Genomic DNA, 23,328 nt, shown 5'->3' on the forward strand with positions numbered 1-23,328 from the left:
ACCCCAAAAACAATAATAGACGATAGCTAAAAGCAACTCGAAACTCATTGCCAAACAAAACAAAGACAAAAAAAAAAGGGAGAAGAAAGAGTAAAAATGGGGAATAAGATAGCGAAAACGACACAAGCGTCGGCGATGGAGTACTACCTCCACGACTTGCCGTCGTTATACAATCTGGTGCTTAAAGAAGTTCTAGGTCGAGGTCGCTTTTTGAAATCAATTTTGTGTAAACACGATGAAGGACTCGTGCTCGTAAAGGTCTATTTCAAAAAAGGCAATTTCATTGATTTGCGAGATTAATTATGAGCAGCGTCTCTCCCTTGATCATCCACATGTTTGGCCTTTCCAGATTTGGTAGTCTCTTCACTAAATTTTGGCTTATTGACTTTGAATTTAGAAGGGAAAGACGACAGAGGTGGGAGAGAGGGGAATTTAGAAGGGGAAAGGGATTTTCCTATGTCATTTGTATTTTATTTCAGTTCTCATATCTTTTTTAATAAAAACAATATTATTCACGCGCTTTTGCAGCGTGATTTGCACACAATTTAGCCATGTCAGCTGCGACGCTTCCACATAGGCATAGTCAACGGTCAAATGTGTTTATTAGTATTCATTACATCAAGTTGAAGTGTTCAAATGGGAAAAGTACATGTTTATGTGTCGGCTTTTAAAAGTCCTACAAGTTTAAGTGGCTAAGAAGCCATTATGCCATTTAAAAAGATATATATTTCACCCAAAATTCGTCTCTTTTGCTTACCTCCTATCACTTCTTAACTTCATATTAGTGTTCTAAGATTTCGTTTACCTCATATCAATTCTTAACTTCATATCAATATTGTAACAATACATTATAATCGATATTTAATACTCTAAAAAGTGTCTATAACACTTTCCAATTTACTAACTTTATGTCAACCTTCTATAAATATTTTCTATATTTTTTCCATTTTCAACCAGCATTTAAAAATACTTTTAAACACAAAATAATTCGATCTTTTCCACTCATACCTTTTGAATCCAAGTATTCATGGAAAATGAGAGTTGCAGTTCTCAAAAAATCGAATTTAATACACAATGGGTAGTAAAGCAAGGATTTGCATATAGTAACATTTATTGGGACTTATCCCAATTGCCTCATATATATTTACCAAAAATGCATAAATTTTTTACTTCCTTCTCCATTTCCTTTAAAAATTCTTTCAATATAATAGTAGCAGAATTTTAGTTTAAGAATAGAGTTTATAATACAATGGTGGAAATTGTTAGGAATTGAATCAATTAGTACTCTATCGTTTATTGATTGCATTTGTGTAAATGTTGATAAATTTTTTAAAGAAACAAGGTTGACTTATTAGTATTTGAACAAGGTTATCCATAATTGAGGTATTTGTAGTCTTCAAATACTATTACTACTAAAGATAAAATAGGGAAAAAGTAATTAATTTTGTCTTAAACTTCTAAAATGGCAAATAATTTAAGACAACTATTTTTAAAAACCACGACGGAGGGAGCAAGTTATTATTACCTTTGGAAGCCAAAAAAGGAAAGTTATTTTAATGGTATCGCTGTACAAGAAGGGCCTAAAACTCTTGGACAGAAGATCATTAATTTGCTTTGAGTGTTTTTGTACATCATTTTGAAAGCTGCAATTCTATAGTTAAAAGTGCACGTTTATTCCGCAAATTTTAATATATCTGTGTAATTAAACATGACGCAAAGAATGAGAATTGCAAAATAATTTAGTTACGGGAAATAAACAGATTTTTAAATTTAGTATGCTGTGTAATAGGTATTAAATTAAGTTTGTCGTTATATAATGGTCTATACTATGAATCTTTATTTGCAAATATTGCAACAGAGACATGTGAAATCCGTAACTGGATATTGAGAACACAATACAACTCATTACTTACGAATTAAAGAAGAACAAAATTGAGAAGAATGAAGTACTTTATTCTCAATCCCAAGAATTGCACTATGTTTGAAGCCTTTCCCCTTCAAGAAGTTAGAGTACCAATGTGCAGAAAGCTTTGGATATCTTTGCAAGTTTTTGTCATCTAAATCCACATAATATAGGCCAAATGCCGAACCATATGTGTCCAGTAACTCAAAACAGTCTAAAAATGACCATGTGAAGTAGCCTTTCACGTTTGATCCATTCCTAGAATAACAAAGAGATGCAGGACACGAATGTCATACGGTTTAAAGAATCTCACAAGAAATACCTAAACATAAATTTGTTCCAAATTTTGTGGTTTTACAAGGACTTGCAGAGGATGCACGGAAAGATATTTCTATCAATTATTACTAGAGTGCAAGATGAGTTAGTGTTTGATCTACGCCTTTAAGCAAGACGATTCATCTATTTCATGTAAATATTCTACAGGCCTATAGTCTCTCATCAATAACTAATGTATTATGTGAGAATAGGGGGAATACCTCACAGTATGAAGCAAATTCCCAATATAAGCTTGCAGATCGTCTACCCTGGTTGTGTCATTTACTATTGCAGTTTGTGGTGTCATTTGACCTGCCAAGACAAATAACACCAGGTATTTTAGAGCTGCTTGATTTCAGGGGTTCAAAGAAAGCTATATACTCGATGGGACACCAAAGCCTATAAAAACAGCTTTCTTGATGTGTGTGCGTATGTGAATAGGAGATAGAGAGAGGAGATGAACCATTTTCATCATGAATATACATAGGTGGATTGCCATAAGCTTGCTTGAAATATTTCAGTACTCCTTATAGACCAGGTTCCGTCACTGGATACTGATTCAGAAGAAAATGTCAAAATGAAAAAATAAATACACATAAACAAGGCAAAGTGCACCGTAGAATCGATGCATGTCGCAGTCCTCACCATGCTTGGTGGTGTAGTTGCTGATGGAAAACAGATAGGCAAAATACATAAGTACTCACCTAACCTATGGCCCAAATCCCCCTTACACACTTTCTGTGGACGATAATAATATTACACATGCAACATTTCTAAAGTGTAGCTAGTACACACCACTTTTTTCTTGACCAGCTTTTCAAAATATGTGTGAGGTCACGCGCCAATAAGGTCGTGACACATGTCCTAACTCAAGAAAAAAAAGAAAATACTAAATTTACACCAATTGATAATATTTAAAAGAAAACAAACAAAAAAGAAATAACCCCCCCCCCCCCCCCCACGTTTCTCATCTTCTTCTGAACCCCATACCCGTCGACCTCCTCCTCTAAACTCCATCAGCCATGGAAAATCCCCACCAAAACAAAATATTAACATGAATTTTCACCATTTTTTTAGTCTATAAAATTTTCACTTTTTTTTTAGTTTCTAAGTTTTGTTTGCTGTGGAATCACCATTGTTACCGATGGGTTTGCCACTGTAACAGTGGTCGAAAATGGAGGTCGTTGTTGTTTGCCTTTTTTAACCAAACGAGACCAGATTTGAATGAAGAACACCAGCTTGCCGAAAGATCTGATAGCTCCACCCACGCGGAGAAGATCTGAGCTCATCGATCATGAACTAACAGTGAAACTAATGACCTGACAATGGAGTTCTCGGCTTGTTGCTTGAGGTCGTTGCCGGTGTTACGAGTTATGGCTGACATTTTCTTAAAGGAGATGCAAGAGGGAGGAGATGAGGAGGCTGCGGTTGTCGCCGGCTTCCGGGGAGGGCTCCAAATGGGGAAGAAGGGCTTGGATATCATTTTCTTTTCATTTAATTATTAAATTAACAAATATAAGTGGACAAATAAGATTTAGACATGTGTGCTTATATAAGGACTTGGACAGATAATGCATTGGTTTGACGTGCTCATTTTTTTTGTTAAACACGCGTGTTCCATCTGGCAAACGTAGTGTGTATTAGGACAATTTTAAAAGGTTGTGTGTGTAATATTATTATCGTCCAAAGTGTGTAAGGGGGATTTGAGCCATAGGTTAGGTGGGTACTTATGTATTTTGCCAAACAGATATAAACAACGGAAGCAAATAGCCAGGATCACTTGCATGTAATATAGACAACACATAATCACAGATTTTGATCAACCATAAGATCGATACTTATCTTTTAAAGCGTGACAGCGATCGCGAAAAGAGCCTCCAAGCAAGAGCGAAAACGTCCACGGGATCATCTTCCAGTTCTATAGTCTTCTGCTGTGTGACCCGGATAATGACCGGAATAAGTGAAACTCGTGTGGGCGAGTTTCTCCTAGGAAAACTGTATAGTAAAACCCATAGCCTCTTTATTGAATAAGACCTCTTTATATAGCCACATGTTTTAGGGTTTAAAGCCTTTTCCTAAACCTGTTGGGTCTTACTTTTCCACCAAAAAATATAATTCCATTTAATTCCTAATTATTCGGTCACAACAGGGACCGCTGTATTTAATTAACGAGGCTTCCTATTATGGACTTAATTCGAAATATTCGAATTAATACTACCATAATAAATTATGAATTATTCCACTAAAAATTCGTAACTGCACTCCTCAGTTCAATTTCAAAATTCTTCCATTAAACATTATTTAACTCCCCATGTTAAGATCCAGATACTAATCTAATAAATTAAATTACTGACAATTTAATTCATTGATTATTTCCTTTAGACCTTCGCTTAACTTATTTCATATGACGGATACAAAATCCACCTGCAGGGTTTACACATGAAAACTTATAAGCTTTCATAAAGGTATATCATCAATCTCTAGACTGAGACATGGATTCCATCAATTAATTATTACTTCACCAATGTATATCATCATTGTCCAATTTACCAAGCATATTGACCCACAAAAGAATCTTGCCTTTTAGTAAATCAAAACAATAAATAATATACACAACTAATAATAATTATATCAAGATTAAGAGTATAAGTACATTTAATGGCTAGAGAATTTATTTTATTAAGTCAGTATAAAATACTTATCTCTACTTGGTCCGTTCAATACATACAAAATGTACTAGCACAAGAAGTCGGAATTAAACTATTCTCATAATCAAGATAAATTATATTTAATCTTGTGCTACAATCATTCCTGATGGTTTATCCAATTCCATCATTAGATTGTGAACATGATCTTTATACTTATAAGAACCGATGATTTAATCTTCCGTGTATAAGCTAAACTCTATACACTAAATCACCTACTATATAAGTAACAGACACAAATGTATATATGGTCTATTTAAAACTTTGTTAAACTTAAATAAATAATTATTCCATAATAAATACTATATCCAAACCAAAATCCATGGTTAATAGTATATATCCCAACAATCTCCCACTTAGACTTTTAACCGTGACTATTATTAGAATCTACTATATCTAAATGCATGGTTAATAGTATATGCCCTAACAATCTCCCACTTAGACTCAATAACCATGCATCTATAACTTTCACATCTATCCTTTTGCACGACTATTTAAAGTCTCTGTCAAATAAGCTTTTGCTAAAAGGAACTTGCCAAGTTATTTTTAAATGCAACCTTTGTCTAGTAGTGCTTTATCGTAACTAACTAGTTTGGAATTAAACTCTTCAGGGATCCTGTTACCGAAACTATCCCAAAAGTGTACACTGAACTATGATTTTCCTTAGTATTCTCTCACTACGACGAAGTATATTGCCTTCATTACCTCACGGTATTAGAATATTAGCTACTTCTTAATTATGTGTTCATTGTTCAAACATCACTCCCACTTGACAACGGTATATTTTGTCCATTACCGTTCTCCCACTACTTAAATGCAATGGAACGTCAATTTCAACGTGTGGGTTTTGATGTTCTTGAACATCTAGTTATTTCTTTGCCTAGTTCATGTAAAATTAGTTTACTTCTAGGAACATGGTTTATTGAACAGTCCTTATCTAGAAAAGTGCATTTGTTTTAACAATTTTCCTTATTTTCTTTAGGACAAAAATAAACCTCCATTTGTTTTCTTGGATATTCAATAAGCATGCACCTATCCATTCTTAGTTCCAACTTACATACCTGCTTTCCCTTTCAGCATATGTGCTGGACAATCCTATATTTGAACATGTTACATGCTGAGCTTACATTCAGTCCAAAGTTCTATAGATGTCACATGTACTAACTTAGAAGAAACTAAATTCAGAATGTAATTTTGCAGTTTCTAGGAAATATTCCAAAAACAAATAAGGCAAAACTGAATAATACTTCATTAATCTATCCATGTTCCAAAGAAACTTATTTCTTCTTTCTACCGCACCACTATATTATGGAGTTTACGGTGTAGACAATTGAGATGCAATCTCTTATTCTGATAAGTAACAAAAGAACTTTTCAGATATGTGCTCGCCACTACAATCAAATTGCAGTTACTTAATATATTTCCTTGGTGCTTCTCCGTTTCAAGTTTTAAAAACCTTGAATTACTTAAATCATTAAGACCTACGGTGCATCAAATAAATATATTAATATTTTGAGTAATCATTTATGAATGTCATAAAAATACTCAAAACCACCTCTTGCCTATATTTAGATAGTACAATCAAAAATGGATTAGTTCTAACTTATCACCCGCTCTCTTTTCTTTGGAGCAGAAATATCTTTTAGTCATATTTTCTTCTAAACAAGATCCATAAGTTGGTAGTGCCTCTACTTTCAATGAACCTTAAGGTTTATCATTGACCAACTGAAATCCTATCCAGATAATTATGACTTAGACGCAAGTTCACAGATAAGTTTCACTCAATTTTGAAGAACATTTTCTCTTTTGTGGTAGACTAATATTGTTCTATTCAGGAGAGACATTAATTAACAATAACAAGGTCATGCATCCATGTACCATAAGAGATAAAATATTTACCAAGCTCAATAACACAAGATTTATTCGAAAATAAACCAAATATCCATCTCTTATTTTGCTTAGAAACTGGAATTAAATTCCTTCTAAAAAAGGTACATATATTGCATCCTTTAAATTAATGTCTTATTGCTATTAAAAGAAATTTTAACAAGTAATACGACAAATTGCATGAATTTGTTGTGGAGTTGAGATATAAAACATTAAATAGATCATAATAAGTCAAAACACTGAATAATAAAATTCTGACTGCATCCGATATATATACATACATGCATCTTGAATAGTAAATTTCGATGGGAAAAGAGTCATTCATGCAAAGTATATTATATAATGCAAGAAATATACAATCCAAAAGGAAACAGAACCAACTCAAATGGAGAGTAAACTGTTATTTTCAGTCAATTATATATAATTTAATATAAAAATTTCAAGCGCACTACACACATATATTCATGCACCTTGAATAACAAATTTCGATGGGAATAAAAATACTCATGCAATATACTTATGTAATGCCATATTATTCACTCAAACAAACTAAAACAGACTCATCTCAGATGGAGAGTGTACTGTCAATTTAAGTCAAGTGAACATCATAATTAATAACTCTAGTTCCATTGATCCAACATGTATACTCAGATGGAGAATAAGTATATGATTTCAATAACTAGTATTTCACTTAGTGAGCTTACAATAAATTTATCTGATATGGAGGAAGACCTAAAGTCGACACATAAATTTACACTCATTTAAAATTAATGGTGGAAAACCATAAAAATATAATTCTGTCACCACTTAATTATGGTTGTATTATAATTACAAAATTGATTCAACGTGTAAACTCAGAAGGAGAGTCAATACATGTTATCAACTACTAGTAATTATACTCAGTAAGTTCACAATAAATTTATCCGATATGGAGGAAGACCTAAAGTCGACACATAAATTTACACTTACTTGAAATTAATGGTGGAAGACCATAAAAAATATATTTCTATCACTACTTAATCATGGTTGCATTGTAATTACAAAATTGATTCAACGTGTAAACTCAGATGGAGAGTCAATACATGTTATCAACTACTAGTAATTATAGTCAGTAAGTTCACAATAAATTTATCCGATATGGAGGAAGACCTAAAGTCGACATATAAATTTATTATCTTACTATAAATAAATAGTAGAGACCATAGGGGTTAATTCCTATCACCACTTGATCACAACCACGAAATTTTCTCTAAGGATTAAGTTCCAAAATTCACAAAATGCTCAAAAACCTATCTAGACAGTCATAAAATACTAAATTAATATTATTCACTGCATACATCAAGTATTATTAACTGGGATTTTCCGATAGACTTACCAAATTTCAGGTCAATTGGAGATCATAAAAGTCATGATCTTCAAAACAACAACCAAATTTCAAAAGCTAGCATTTAAGCATTTTTAGGAATTTAAAACATGGTATATATTCCAACCATATATCAGTTCATGTAAAATAAACATGCGTCATCATGTTTTAGATTTACCGAAATAAGACTGGCATAAAAGGAATGACTTTCATATATAAATCACATTTTAATCTCGCAAACTGCCAAAACACCCATCTAAATAACCCTGAACTGCTGAAATACAACATAATTCACTGCATAGCAATGAATATTTCTTATCAGGTTATTTCCGATGAACCCACCGAATTTCAAGTCAATTGGAGATGGTGATCACCAAAACTAGACTAAATTCAAATAAGTCTTTTTAGGCGAATTTAAGATTCAACCAATGTGATTTATATTCTTTCCATATATCATATTAAATTAAATCATCATGTGTAATCATGTTCCAGATTTAACACAAATAAAGCTGATATATAAAGAATACTTTTTCATATTTAAAGCTTATTTAATCCATTAAACTGCTTAAAACCCCATCTAAAAAAAACTCGAAACACTAGAAAACAACGTGATTCACTGCGTAGCAGCGAGCGTTTCTCACCAAGTCGTTTTGAATGGACCTACTAAATTTCAGGTCAATTGGAGTTCGTCAAATTCATGACCTCCAATTCCATGACCAAATTCAGAGATTAACCATTTTAGGCATTCTCATGGATTAAAATAAATATGATCATATTTTCAATTATCCTTATAATTATTCTATAAGCACAAGACATAGATTATGTCCTTCCTTTTCTGTAAGGTACATAAAACCGCCTCTTACATCAAATTGTCCTTCCGTTTTATATACATGAGAATTCAAGATATTACTTTTCATCCTTTTGGATGAACTCCTTAATATCTCTTCTCATGAATAAATGTCACGTCACTAGTATCAAAAGGCAAACCTCTATTGGATAGATGAGAACTCCACCGCTAGCACAAACTTATCAAGGACAATTTTCACATGGTACATTGAGTACTTTTTCAATGACTCAAATAAATAGACTACTTTAGTAGATCATATTTATTAATCATAACTCCCAATGTATGAATTTAATCACACATATACAAAGCTATTAAGAATTTTTAATGATTTCAAATAAATAAACCACTTTGGTAGTACCTTTTATTAATCATAAAATACTTAATCCATGTATGATATGATCTCACATGTATAAGGCTTTAATAATATTCAATGATTTCAAATAAATAAATCACCTTAGTGATAACTATTTATTAATCATAAATTCTTAACCAACTAATATAATATACATATGAGATAAAAAAAAAAGCTCATTTAATTATGACGGATCATGGCCCATTAATACCATAATGATGGACCAGGCCGAATGCCAACCTAATATTTATATAATTTGAGCCATGGCCTAATGGCTTGTAAAGACAAATAGTGCCGAAGCTCTTCTGGTGGCTTTAGTCATTGAACAAACAAAGGCCAATCATATTAAGTGGGCCACGGTCCAAATACTTAGGAAACCTAAAGCAGGAACATCAACAAGAACGTATTATGGCACAGAATACATCTTCTATCACAGCCGCCACATGAAATCTTTGGAACCAACATCACAAAGTAACGTAATGTTCGCCGGAAAAAAAAACAACTGATGCCATTAACAGAAATCAAATTTCACCCTTTTCCTTTAACAATTCATTCCCCATTCTCTTACGGAGTATTATTTTGTGTATAACTAATAAGTAGCCGCATCAATGAGGAAACAGAATAAAAAGGCGACCAAATAGATATTCAACTATGGCACAAACACGTTGGATCGGACAACCCATGTTCTTGCCATGTCTCCGTTTAACAACAGGCTTTGAGGCATTACACATGATTTTCAATAAAATTATAATCATGAACATGTATATAATCAGATACATATTATCCAGGTTATCTATTTAGATACAAGTGAGCTCTGATACCAATTGATGGAAAACGGATATAAACAGCGGAAGCAAATAACCAGGATCACTTGCATGTAATATAGACAACACATAATCACAGATTTTAATCAACCATAAGATCGATACTTATCTCTTGAAGCGTGGCAACGATCGCGTAAAGAGCCTCCAAGCAAGAGCGAAAACGTCCACGGGATCATCTTCCAATTCCACAGTCTTCTACTATGTGACCCGAATAATGGCCAGAATAAGCGAAACTCATGTGGGCGAGTTTCTCCTAGGAAAACTGTATAGTAAAACTCATAGCCTCCTTATGGAATAAGACCTCTCTATACAACCACATGTTTTAGGGTTTAAAGCTTTTTCCTAAACATGTTGAGTCTTACTTTTCCACCAAGAAATATAATTCCATTTAATTCCTAATTATTCGGTCACAACAGGGACCACTATATTTAATTAACGAGGCTTCCTATTATGGACTTAATTCGAAATATTCGAATTAATACTACCATAATAAATTACGAATTATTCCACTAAAAATTCGTAACTGCACTCCTCAATTCAATTTTGAAAATTTTCTATTAAAACATTATTTAACTCCCCATGTTAAGATCGAGATACTAATCTAATAAATTAAATTACTGACAATTTAATTCATTGATTATTTCCTTTAGACCTTCGCTTAACTTATTTCATGTGACAGATACAAAATCCACCTGCAGGGTTTACACATGAAAACTTATAAGCTTTCATAAAGGTGTATCATCAATCTCTAGACCGAGACATGGATTCCATCAATTAATTATTACTTCACCAATGTATATCATCATTGTCCAATTTACCAAGCATATTGACCCACAAAAGAATCTTGCCTTTTAGTAAATCAAAACAATAAATAATATACACAACTAATAATAATTATATCAAGATTAAGAGTATAAGTACATTTAATGGTTAGAGAATTTATTTTATTAAGTCAGTATAAAATACTTATCTCTACTTGGTCCGTTCAATTTATACAAAATGTACTAGTACAAGACGTCGGAATTAAACCATTCTCATAATCAAGATAAATTATATTTAATCTTGTGCTACAATCATTCCTGATGGTTTATCCAATTCCATCATTAGATTGTGAACATGATCTTTATACTTATGAGAATCGATGATTTAATCTTTCGTGTATAAGTTAAACTCTATACACTAAATCACCTACTATATAAGTAACAGACACAAACGAATATATGATCTATTTAAAACTTTGTTAAACTTAAATAAATAATTATTCCATAATAAATACTATATCCAAACCAAAATCCATAGTTAATAGTATATATCCCAACAATAGCACCATCTAGAGATAGAAGCATTGAATCTTGACTCAACCAAGTTTAAGCTGAATATTGTCTTCAAATACCAATACAAGATAATTATTTTTATTTTATGATGCATTAGTCATTGATCTTACAAATAAATTGAAATGCTGCATCAGCACTGAAGTCTCTAATATCAGTTTCCAAGCTGCTGGAGCTATCTGTGACATGTACTGTCATATAATGGTTCAGGGCTATGAAGTCTATAGCGCCTTTAACTTGCGCAGATTCTTGTCTTGTGAATTTGGGCAATCTAGAGCCAGCATTCCTCTTCATTACGTCAGGATAGTCTCCAAATATCAAGGGATTGGCAAACCTGCAGTAAGGATAGGAATTATAATAAATCAAATTAGCTCAGCCATTAGTGTTGGATGTTTGAGATTGTCATGATGCTAATAAGCGCTTACCAGCAGGTAAAAGTCATTCGCTCGTTGTGCTGCAATTATATCAGTCATTATTTGTGTAAGGAAGAGACCAAAATGCAAAGAGATTTAATACAACAAAACCATGTTGAGTTGCCTGCATTTGGAACAAAAAAAACTATTTAGCAACCATTTGGGACTTCAGAACACTAGTAATCACTCGTATATCACTTGATATGATGTTTAGAGGCGATACCTTGTATTTTCTCCTGTATAGTCTCACCACAGCTGAATGAGAGAGTAGTAAATTATGACCTGCTATGTATGGCTCGGTTGAAGAGTTACCTATGGAGCAAGGTCTAAATCCGAAATGTGGGGAAGAGTGATTTGGAGGGCTGATTCCATTATCATAACCACCTAAAGCGAATACGTTGGCCTTACTCAAGGTAGTCCAATGCAAAACCCTATCACCAAATTCCTAGAAGCACACATCCGCGTCAGCAGTGAAGTCATCACTACGACGAAAACATGAACAATTTTTTTTAGTCAATTAGACATAGAGAATCTGTCGCCAAATTATAAATTATACTGAAGTACTCTGCATCGATCACACATTGTCTTTCTACTCATCCATCCTCCATATTCATCTTCAAGTGCTTGTGGCAGATCACCGTGACATAGAGTAAGATGTGGTTCAATTCCTAAAAATTTAGGAAAATGAAAACATAATGGAGTCAACTGTTTAGCCAAAATCCAAGTTTTAATGGTGACAAATTTACTTACCTTGTTTTGCAGAAATCAGAAATCACAAAAAAAGGAAAGAAAACTAATGAGAAGTTGTCCAAAGATGGGTTGCTGAATTCATGGACAAAGAAAAAGGAATCCAAATCTTTCATATCCTTATAGCCTCAATTGAAGGAAATCAAGACTACAAATCAGGAGCTATTTCCAGCAAATATTGTGTATCCTCAATTAGCTCAATCAAAGGCTTGAATTACTCCACAATGTAAGATCGTGACAAGAAAAGTCATGAACGAATCCGGCCCTTCCCAAGAGCAGGATTCGAGAGGCACCCCTTGGGTCAAATCCCTTTGAAGATCCTGTGCCTCTAACTCAGTCAAGGCTCAACGACTCTCAACTCTCCTATAAGATGCATGCTAAGATCAATTGGAAGATCTGCGCAACTACAAACTGATAGCATCCTAGGAAGCTCGAGACTATTCAAGGACAAGGATGAAGCGTTGGAATCTCAAAGAGGGCCTTTAAAAAGATCTCAAGCTAAAAAATTGTAAAACAAGGTTATTGGACTTCAGAAACGATCAAAGAAGTTGTTAGTTGGGAGGAAGAACTTAAGGATAAAGGATATGAGTTATCTAGGTGTTATAATTATTCTATGGACCAAATTCATGTCCAATAAGAGGTGGATTAGATCCCAAAAAACATCATTTGAAGAAGGTCCAAATCAGGCCACTGTTGGACCAATTTAGCACCTAAAATGTACCCAAACTTGCAGCCCATCAAGTCCTGCATAAAGCCACGTTTTTATAGCATAAAAGGAACTTACTTGATGTCCAAGGATGGTACAATAGTCGTGCTAGATGTTGAGTGCAAGTTGGTGCCAAGTTGCTTGCAAATTTCCTTCAAGATTTCTAATATTTTCAAGATTCTATCCAAGATTGGTTTGAGACTTATTTCCATATATTATGAGACTATATTTATTGCTTTCCTAGTTAGTTATGTTTTCCTTTTACTAAGATTTTTGGAATTACTTTCCAAGAATGACTTGGTTTTTGCTTCCTAATATTTTCCTTTTCCTAAGGCAGTTGGACTTGTTGTCCAAAGTAGTTTAGGACTTTATTTCCTTATTTTTTTTGGTACAATTTCGTGACCCTCTCTCTATATAAAGGGGTGTATTCTTTGTTTTTGGACATAGATTATTCAGATTATTATCAATAAAAATTGTGAGAGTTTTCTTGCACTCCTGTGTGTGTCTAGTCTTGGATTTATTCTTCAATCTTCAAGACTCAACTTAAGGTGGTAAGATTAAACTCTTTCGAAATATTAGATCACTTCTAAGTATTTAAGAAAGGTGATAAGTTTAGGCTTATTGTTGTTTTTGTTATTCTAAAGGGTCGGTTTTCACAATCTATCTCTTGTTTTTAATTCTCTACCAAAGGCGATTAGTTCTTTGTTAGCTAATTGTTGTTGTTAGGATTCAATTTCAAGAATAGACTTCTTGAATTCAAGAAACCCTTTCTTGAATTTAAACTATCTTTAATTTTCTATCTTTTTTCGTTTCTTTATTTTCTTTTAGCTTTCGCACGTTTCTTGATTTTCTTGTTTTTCTTTAGTAATTCTTGATTCCCCTATCCTGCTGTTATCAAGTGGTATCAGAGCATAGACTAATCAAGATTTCAATCTTGATAATTTTGGGAGGTTATTGAGCAACAAAAGAAATGAAAAATCAGCCCAAAAAAGTGTTATTGCTCATTATTATTTTTAGAATTCAAGTATTATTTGGTTTCCAAATCAAGAAAGGAAACAAGAAGAGGAGATCCTTGTTCTTGAAGATTAAGGAAACTTTTTTCCTTATTCTTGTGGGTTTTGGGTTTCCTAAAATTCTTTCCTTTTTTTCTACTAACCAATTCCTATTCTTCCTAGGTTTGGTCATTCACTTTTCTTTCTTTTTCTAACTCCATATTCTTATCACTAAGGGTTATGACTAGTAAGGTTTATTAATAAATCTAAAGATTAACGACCAAGAGTTACATTGAGTGGAAAAAGGCAAGAGATGTGAGAATATTAGAAGGAAAAAGCCAAATTTAAGAGAGACATAATTCTTCTAATCTTTGTTCAAGATGTTTCAAACAGGTAGTTATGAAGAAAGGAGGCGAGTTATGACTCAACAACTTGAAAAGTCGAACTTGCAGACCGAATGAAAGGAAGATAATGGTTAAGTTATTTTTCAAACAAGAGCTAAAGTGATGTCTGAGATTTGTGCCCTTAGAATTGACAAAGAGCTTGACTATAACTCAATTAGCACTTATATGATTGAGAAATTGAATTTGCCCTATGTTGAGCATATTGAACCCTACATGTTGGGAGGAGTAAAGGTAGATAAAAGAGTATTATTACTATTCTCTATTGGAAGGTATGAAGATGCGATCTGGTATGATGTGATTCCAATGAATAATTATCATATCTTGTTGGGAAAGCCATGGTATGAATATAGAAGAGCTTCATATAACATGGAAAAAAATAGATACTCTTTAACGGGAGGAAACTCATTCTTGGACCTTTGACTCCCTCACAAATTTGTGAAGATGAAAAGACTGTTAATGAAAATATGGAAAAATATGAGAGAGAAAAGAATGAGAGCAGTAAGGGAGTGCATGTTGACACCCCAAGAGAGGAAAAATGAGATGTTTTTTTAAGTTAAGAGAGTGGGATGTCAAGGAAGGAAAATAGTGAGTTTGAGAGGAAAGAAAAGAGAGAAGGCCATGAGATAGAAAAAGGCTTTGAGGTAGAGATAGAGAAAAAAGATGGTTTGAGTGAAGAAAAAGAAGAAAACCTTGGTGAGAGAGAAGCAGATAAGGACGGGGAAAAAGTTAGTTTTGTGATAAAAGCCAAAGAAAGTATAAGCAAGAAAAAAAAAAATTCTTTACTTCCTAACTCATTAACTCTTTCTTGTTTTAGTTCTTGTGATTTTGTGCAGCCACATGTTGAAAGACCTCTTGAAAGGGGAGGTGAGGCGAAGAGATGGTGGCAAAGGATCCAATTGGATTCCAATATGAATTTGGAAAAATCAATTCTTGTTGGATGGTGGAAGACAAAAGCTTGATTAAATTCTTTGTTATTGAATCTTTTGACTTCTTTGATTCTTATTTACAGGTTTATGACACGGAGTTCCCTAAAGCCATTGCTAAGCTAGAATCATTGCATAAAAGAATACAAGGTGATGTTGATCTATTAGTAAATAAGTCCAAGTATGGTATGTATAATTGGTTTATTCGCATTCTTGGCCTTTCTAGAACACCTAAGGTATTTTTGGAGGCAATGAACTATACTCTTAATTCTTATGTTGGTGATTTTATAATTTTTGTGGATGATGATATTTTGATGCACATCAAGTCACTAACTATAATATCTAAATTCAAGTACAAGAGTAGTTTACTTTGTTTTGAAATTGAGTATGACATATATCATTATATATTCCAACTTGGTGGAAAGAGGCTTGAATTTCATGAGAAGAGGTTTGTGAATGAGTTAAATATTTCTTCTTCTCTTATTCAAGTGTCTAATGAGTTTTCGTGTGATAAATTGCTAGAACATGATTTTTGTTGTGTGACGGAGAGTTATTCTTTAAGCCATGTTGATTGTGAGCTTGTAAAAGTGTTTGCTACTAGTAAAGAGGATATGCATGATTATTGTGACGCTTGTGATCAAGTATTCTTTCACGAACCTATCCATGACTCTTTCTGTGATAGTTTGAGCAATTGTTTAGAATTCATTGATGTTCGGGATATTATTAGGGAAAGTTATAATCATGAGCTTGAGTGTATTGAAACTTTTATTTTGGGAATTATGAGTTCTTCTAACCTTTTTGTGAAGTTATGTGCTTCTTTGAATAGCTTACATGTAGAAGAATCCATGAGATTTGTAATTTATACTTGGCTATATTATAAAAGTGTCTTATTCGATACATGTGGTAGAGATACTTTTTTTAAATGGATACGTGATCAATTTTTTGTAATTTCATTGTCATGCATATTTTTTGACTACCTTAAGAGAGGTTTTTATGGGACAAATCTAAGTAGGCGTAAATTTTATTGGGATGATGATGTCCATATACTTTATAAAAGAGTATTTACACCAATTAGGCTTAAATGCTTTACAACATTAATTTCTAAATCCCTCTACTTCTTAGCCTGAACGCTGTATTCCTCAGTTTATCAGTGTCACAAAAGATAGGAAGAGTTAGAATGCAAAAGAGAGCTGTATCACCATTAAAGATACATTGTTGCTATACTTCGTTGATTGTTAACGAATTAAAACCATACTTGTTGTAATAACTTTCAAGATCTAAGGGAACCCTTATGACGCAAGGGAAGCTGAATGTAAGTACCACACCAGTACCGAACCAGTATAAATATTGCTATGTGTCTATCTCATTCTATTTACTGTTATTTTTCATTCTGCACGAAATCTAGTCAACTAAAATCACCGTTAGTGGACTAATTTTTAAATAGACCACAATACACTCCCCCTTGTACTTTCAATTGGTATCAGAGCAAGGCTCACAAACTTTGCTTAAAAGCTAGTGAGGAAAAGATCACGGGATCAAACACAGTTGTCGGTGCATTATTTCAAGAGGGAACCTCTCAAGTTCGACCACCATACTTCAACGGACAACACTTCTCTCATTGGAAAGTGCATATGGAATGTCATGGGCGGCTTTCCAGCCATGCCCCATGACCCCTTGGGTGCGCCCTGTGGCGTCCTAGCAAACCTCCCAATGCCTAGTGCCACGAACGGCCCCGTGGTCTTGGCCGCGCCAAGTGACAAGCGCGCATGTGACTCTGTCGCCCCACCAATATCCCTCGCCAGTGCCCAACCACAGGCGGATGCCAATAGCATCGCGCGCGCACACAACGCCACGTGCGCAGACCTTGATGCCAAAGACTATGCTGCTGACAACGGACCTATTTCTACCTTGTAGAAAACTAAGTCCTTTTCATTGTAAATATAGAGTAGTTTTATTCCATGTACTTCCATTATGTTTCTCTAGTTTAATCAAGTCTAGTCTTGTAGCTTTGGTTTATTTTTTTTGAGCATTATTAAGGGGGGGGATCAAGCAATCAAACTTTCTAGCAAGCAAACAATTCTCTGTACTAGTGTCTCTCCCCCTCGACACTGTGTTGCCTTTCTGTAATTTTTGATTAATTCAATCAAGCTTTCTTTAATTCTCAATTATCATTTCTATTCTCTCAATTGCTCTTGACATTGGTTTTCCCGTACGACACTGACAATCTAGTCTAGCATACGAAGGGGACCTCAGTTGGCGGATAGTAACTGCACTGACATCAGTTGCTTATCCTTACGTCGCCCTTCTAAGGAATCTCAGGTAGGCGCCATGTAACAGTTGGTATCAGAGCCTAGGCTCGGCATCGGACGGGGGAACGCATTGCCATTACCACCATTTCTGACCATGGTGAATTATGGGGACCGCATCGCGGCCCTTGAATAGACGGTTGACGAATTACGGCCCATTGTGGATACAGTGCCTGAACTAAGAACCAGCCTAGGGCAAAGGTTGGACGACCTGGACCACAGGGTGCTCCAGGCCGAAGTTGACATAGAAAACATCAGTCGCGACTCCGAGGGAGATCGGCAAATGGCAGCCATAGAGGCAGCCAAAATTTTTGGCAAATTTGAGGGACTCTAATAGGAGCGTGCCGAGGATTTAGCTTACAGGGCACAAGAGGCAGATAGGGTGACTGCCATGCAACAAACTATTGATGATTTGACAGACAAACTCAATATTGTCAATGCTACTTTACAAAGCCTGCTTTGAGGTGGTGGAAACCAAATCGGGGGCACTGCGAACCCCGCTTCCGCGACACAAAACCTAAAAATTTCTGAGCCAAAGCCATACAGTGGAGCTAGGAATGCCAAGGAAGTGGAAAACTTCATCTTTGATATCGAACAGTACTTCGATGCTGTTGGAGGCCTAGAAGAAGCTAAGAAGGTAGAAACTGCTGCCATGTATCTTCACGGTGATGCTAAACTCTAGTGTCGGGTGAAGTACAAAGCCATCAAGGCCGGTGAAGATGCTCTCGATACATGGGCAGAACTGAAGGCAGCCATACGCCTACAGTTCTTCCCCGAAAATGTTGAATACAATGCAAGGAGAAATCTACGGGAGCTCCGCCAGACCAAGTCAGTGCGGGACTACGTGCGGGAATTCTCTGCGCTCATGCTAAACATACGTGGCATGGGGGACAAAGACAAGCTCTTCACCTTCCTAGAAGGGTTGAAACCTTATGCCCGCATGGAACTGCAAAGACAAAGGGTAGATACCCAACCCAAGGCAATCCAAGCAGCTGAATGCCTTGGGGACTATCAAGTGGAAGATCGGAAGGATCGGCCTCAGCCGCGTGTCCGAGCGAGATTCAAAGGGGGCCAACCTAGCAATGGTGGCCGTAGCAGAAGTGGGGGAGATCGGAGTGCAACAAATCTAAGGCTCCCTCCTCAGGCAGCAATAGTGTTGCGTCAAACAACAATGACCGGGGGAGAAAGCCTCCTTCAGGATGCCGCCATTGTGGCGGACCACATTGGAATAATGAGTGTCCACATGCACAGATAAACGCCCATCAAGACTTTGATGATGGGACAGATGACGACACAGATGATGCAGACCAGACCAAGCCAGTAGGTGCCTTCAATGCAATTGCTGGCTCCATTTCTGAGGCCTTAGCGGGAACCAGTCCTGGCATCCGTAAGAAGAAGGACCCCTTCCCAAGCACCAAGAAAGGGAAAAAGAAGGCGGATGAGAGGAATTCTCCTAAACAAGAGAGGACCTTAATGTTCGTTGAGATGAAGGTAAATGGCAAGCCTATTCGGGCGATGATAGACACGGGTGCTACCCACAACTACTTAGCCTCGACTCAGGTGGAGCGCCTTGGTCTAGTTGTAGGAAAGGGCAGAGGTAGTGTCAAGGCTATCAACTCACCTCCTCAGCCAGTGGGTGGGATAGCCAAAGAGGTACCAGTGAAGCTTGGCCCTTACAAAGGAAAATTCAACCTGCACATGGTGATCATAGATGACTTCGAGTTGATAGTTGGATTGGAATTCCTGAGGCAAACCAACACCATGCGTGTACCATATGCTGACATGTTACTAATGATGGGAGAAAATGGGACCAAGCCCTACATTATCGCATGCATGCCCATAAAGATGGCCGTTGAAAACATCTCAGCCTTGCAGTTGAAGAAGGGGGTCAAAAGACATGAACCTACGTTCCTGGCAACCCTCTGCATTGAAGATCTAGAACGCTCCTCGGGTCCCATTCCTGAGCCCGTGAAGGGGATACTACTAGAGTTTGAAGATATCATGCCACAATGTCACACCTCCTTTTGGCCCGCGCCCGCAGGGGCATATAGGGAGTTTTTCCAATTTAAGGACAATCGAAAACAGGATTTATTATTAAGAAATTTAGAGTCGCCACTTGGGAGATATATGGTGTCCCAAGTCACCGGTTTAATCCCGAACCGAAGAAAAAAATGACTCTGTTTAACAGTTCGCGAACCAGAAATCCGGATAAGGAATTCTGTTAACCCGGGAGAAGGTGTTAGGCATTCCCGAGTTCCGTGGTTCTATCACGGTCGCTCAACTGTTATGTTCAGCTTAATTATCTGATTTTAATACATTTTTGAACCTATGTGCAAATTTTAAATTTTTAAACCGCTTTTGTAAAAATTATTAAAGAAAATTGAACGTCATTTAAAACATGTTTTTGGATCACGTCACATGAAATGCACCCGCAATCCTGAACACATTTGACTCGACGTTTTGGGATTTGGATTTGGGTCGCATGAAATGCACACCCGAGTTTAAGAAAGTAAATTATTAAAAGCGCGCCTAAAAGTGACTAGCGTATTATTATTTTGGGGAAGGCTGTGAAATTTGCTAGACGGCCCATCCCGAATTCTAAGTATTTTTAATATATATGCATTTATGAGGGCCCCGCGGCTTGTGCGTTTTATTTGGCGAGGCTCGTTTCGTTTATTTTAAAAGGATAATCCTAAAATGACTCCATTTTTTTCTATTTTTGTTCGTCTCTAAAAATGAAAGAAGAAAAAGTCCTAATTAACTTACATTCTTGGCAAGTTCGGGCCTCTTATTAATTATTAGATTACAAAAGATGCTAACGGAAAATTGCACTCGAGCTCATAAAAATGGAAAATTGTTTCGTGCCTTATTCTATAAGCGAATATCGCTAAAATTGAAATTATATATAAAAAACATACGAGATTGCAAGTTTGGTTCTAGTGACTCGTAACGCCAACTACTAAAGTTACCAATGTCTGCTCTAAAATAATGAACTCAAAGGCATATTAATTTTGACAATTGAAACCTACTCTACTGATATTTAACTATTGCATTTACTAAGGAGGCATGGACTTGCTGATTTCAATTTAACAGCATGCTTAAACTGTTCCTAATTTTTAACTTCAAACAGAAAAATGCTATCATACAAACAAAACTAACTACAACTATAAATACCACCTAATAGTTCATTATAACTATAACATCAATTAATCCAAATCAACTGAAAACAGTCCAGCTATACAAAGCAACAGAAATCTACATAACAGTAGTATACAAAATGTTCTAACTACAATCAGTAAAAAAAAAAAAACTGAATCAAACTTCAGACTTCCATTTTTATATATATATTCATGCTTCCACATATTTCAGCTTACAATAGCCAGTGTTAGAGTCGTGTACCTGGTATTGGAAACAAAAGAAGAGGAAGATAAGAAACAGTAGATGCAGTAGCAACACAGCAACAGCCACAAACAGCAACAACCCAATAACAGATTAAAACCAGCAAAATCCCAGCAATAACCAATGGAACAGTAACGAGAAACCCACAACAAACTCCGAAAAACCAGTTGACAACCCCAACAATACCAAACTAAACCAGAGAACTCCCAGAAACAAACAGAGGGCAGAAATCAACTCAGAAATGCAATGAAACAGTACTTTCTGATTCTCTATTCTTTAACTCTCAAAGAAGAACACTTTCAAGAAACTCTACTCTTTTAACTGATTTTCAGCAATCAAAGAAGACTAGACTTCCTTACTCTCAATATTGAATTCTTAGTATTGAAATCCAACCTGTTTTCACTCTCTAACTAACTGAACTTTTGTGTTGAAATCCAGCCACTTTCACTCTCAAACTAAACTGACCTCTTCAACATTAAAAGCCAGCCTATTTTTATATATTTCTAATTCTGAATTTCTGATCTCCAAAATTCCCCCTTTAATCAATCCAAATGCCTTCTATTTATAGCCATTACAGACCTGCCCCCTCTTTAAAACTTAACTACGCGACCCCCCAGCAACCAAAATCTGCATATTTCCACTTAAAACCCACTAAGGAATGTTTTTCCTTATTTTCCGCCCCAATTCCCTCTTGTTCCCCATTAACTTATTAATTTAAAGACATTTAATACCCCACTAACAAGACACTAACATTAAAATATTATCCTAACTGTTCCATTCCCAAATCACCCCTGAAACCCCTTAATATTACTACCATAATACAATCTGTTCATCTGCATTAAAACCTTTAACTCTAAAATCTGTTCAAGCTAACAATTATCTAAAACTAATTCTAATTAACAGCTATAATCAATCCTCCTGACAACTGAATGACTAAGGTTGAATTCCAATTGAAACAAATGAACTGAATTTAAATCAAAACCAAACTAACACAACACAGAACTCAACAGAATCATTAAAGCTGAAACTGAAACTGAATCAAAATCACATGAATGCAGGGATTAAACTAACACAATTCTAAGTCAAACCTATACAAGAATGCAGGATCATTGTCAGCATATTGACAATGCCCTGAAGCTAATTGCCTAAAGATCAGTACATACAACATTCGACCTCAAACCATTTGACGAAAACTACTAATAAAACTGAATTAATCGACGATAACTAATTAACCGATTGCCTATAACAATTGACAACAATCAATCAGAAATAGATAATCAGGCAATTCAAGCGGCATTGACAAGAACAAGGATTTATAATTAGACTTAACTAATCGATGAAACTTATTCGAATCGATTACACAGCCTATAATTATACACAACAACGAGCGGAAACAAATTCAACCAAATAAAAGGTCTGAGGGAGAAGAACAGAACAATCGACAAAAAATTGAAAAATTAATATAACAATACTAAACAAAATAAACAGACATTAATATCAAAAATAGAATAGAAGGGAAAAAAGAAAAAATACCTTAAAAAAACAGAAAACATCGAACCGTTCTAGCACGATTCGAACCAAACCAATAGTGATTTATAGGTAGGGGAGGTCAGGTGGATATCTGGTGTGAGTTTGGGGTGGATTGGTTTTGGTTCATGGTTTGCTCGAATCTTCAATTGAAGATTCGAGAAGCTGGGGAATGATCCGAAGCAAATGGTTAACGGATTCGGGTTGGGGGTGTTTAGGTGCTCTAGGGGTGTTAGTTTGGTGACCGACGACGTTGTTGTCGCCGGGTTTCAAGCGAAGGTGTGAGAGGGCGGCTAGGGTTTGGGCTATGGTGAGGCTCCGTCTATGAGAGAGACGATGAATAGGGGGGTCTGGTTTGGGGGGGCTGGGTAGAGATTAAGGTTA

The 23,328-nt window shown here is 35.4% G+C and overlaps 1 pseudogene; it reads right to left on the reverse strand.

The window, feature by feature from the left end:
* Positions 1-11,623: 11,623 nt before the first annotated feature.
* Positions 11,624-15,195, reverse strand: LOC104233844 (beta-glucosidase 2-like; annotated as a pseudogene).
* Between the last annotated feature and the right edge of the window lie 8,133 nt (positions 15,196-23,328).

The sequence above is a fragment of the Nicotiana sylvestris genome, chromosome 9, assembly GCF_000393655.2.
Source record: "Nicotiana sylvestris chromosome 9, ASM39365v2, whole genome shotgun sequence".
Lineage (NCBI taxonomy): Eukaryota > Viridiplantae > Streptophyta > Magnoliopsida > Solanales > Solanaceae > Nicotiana > Nicotiana sylvestris.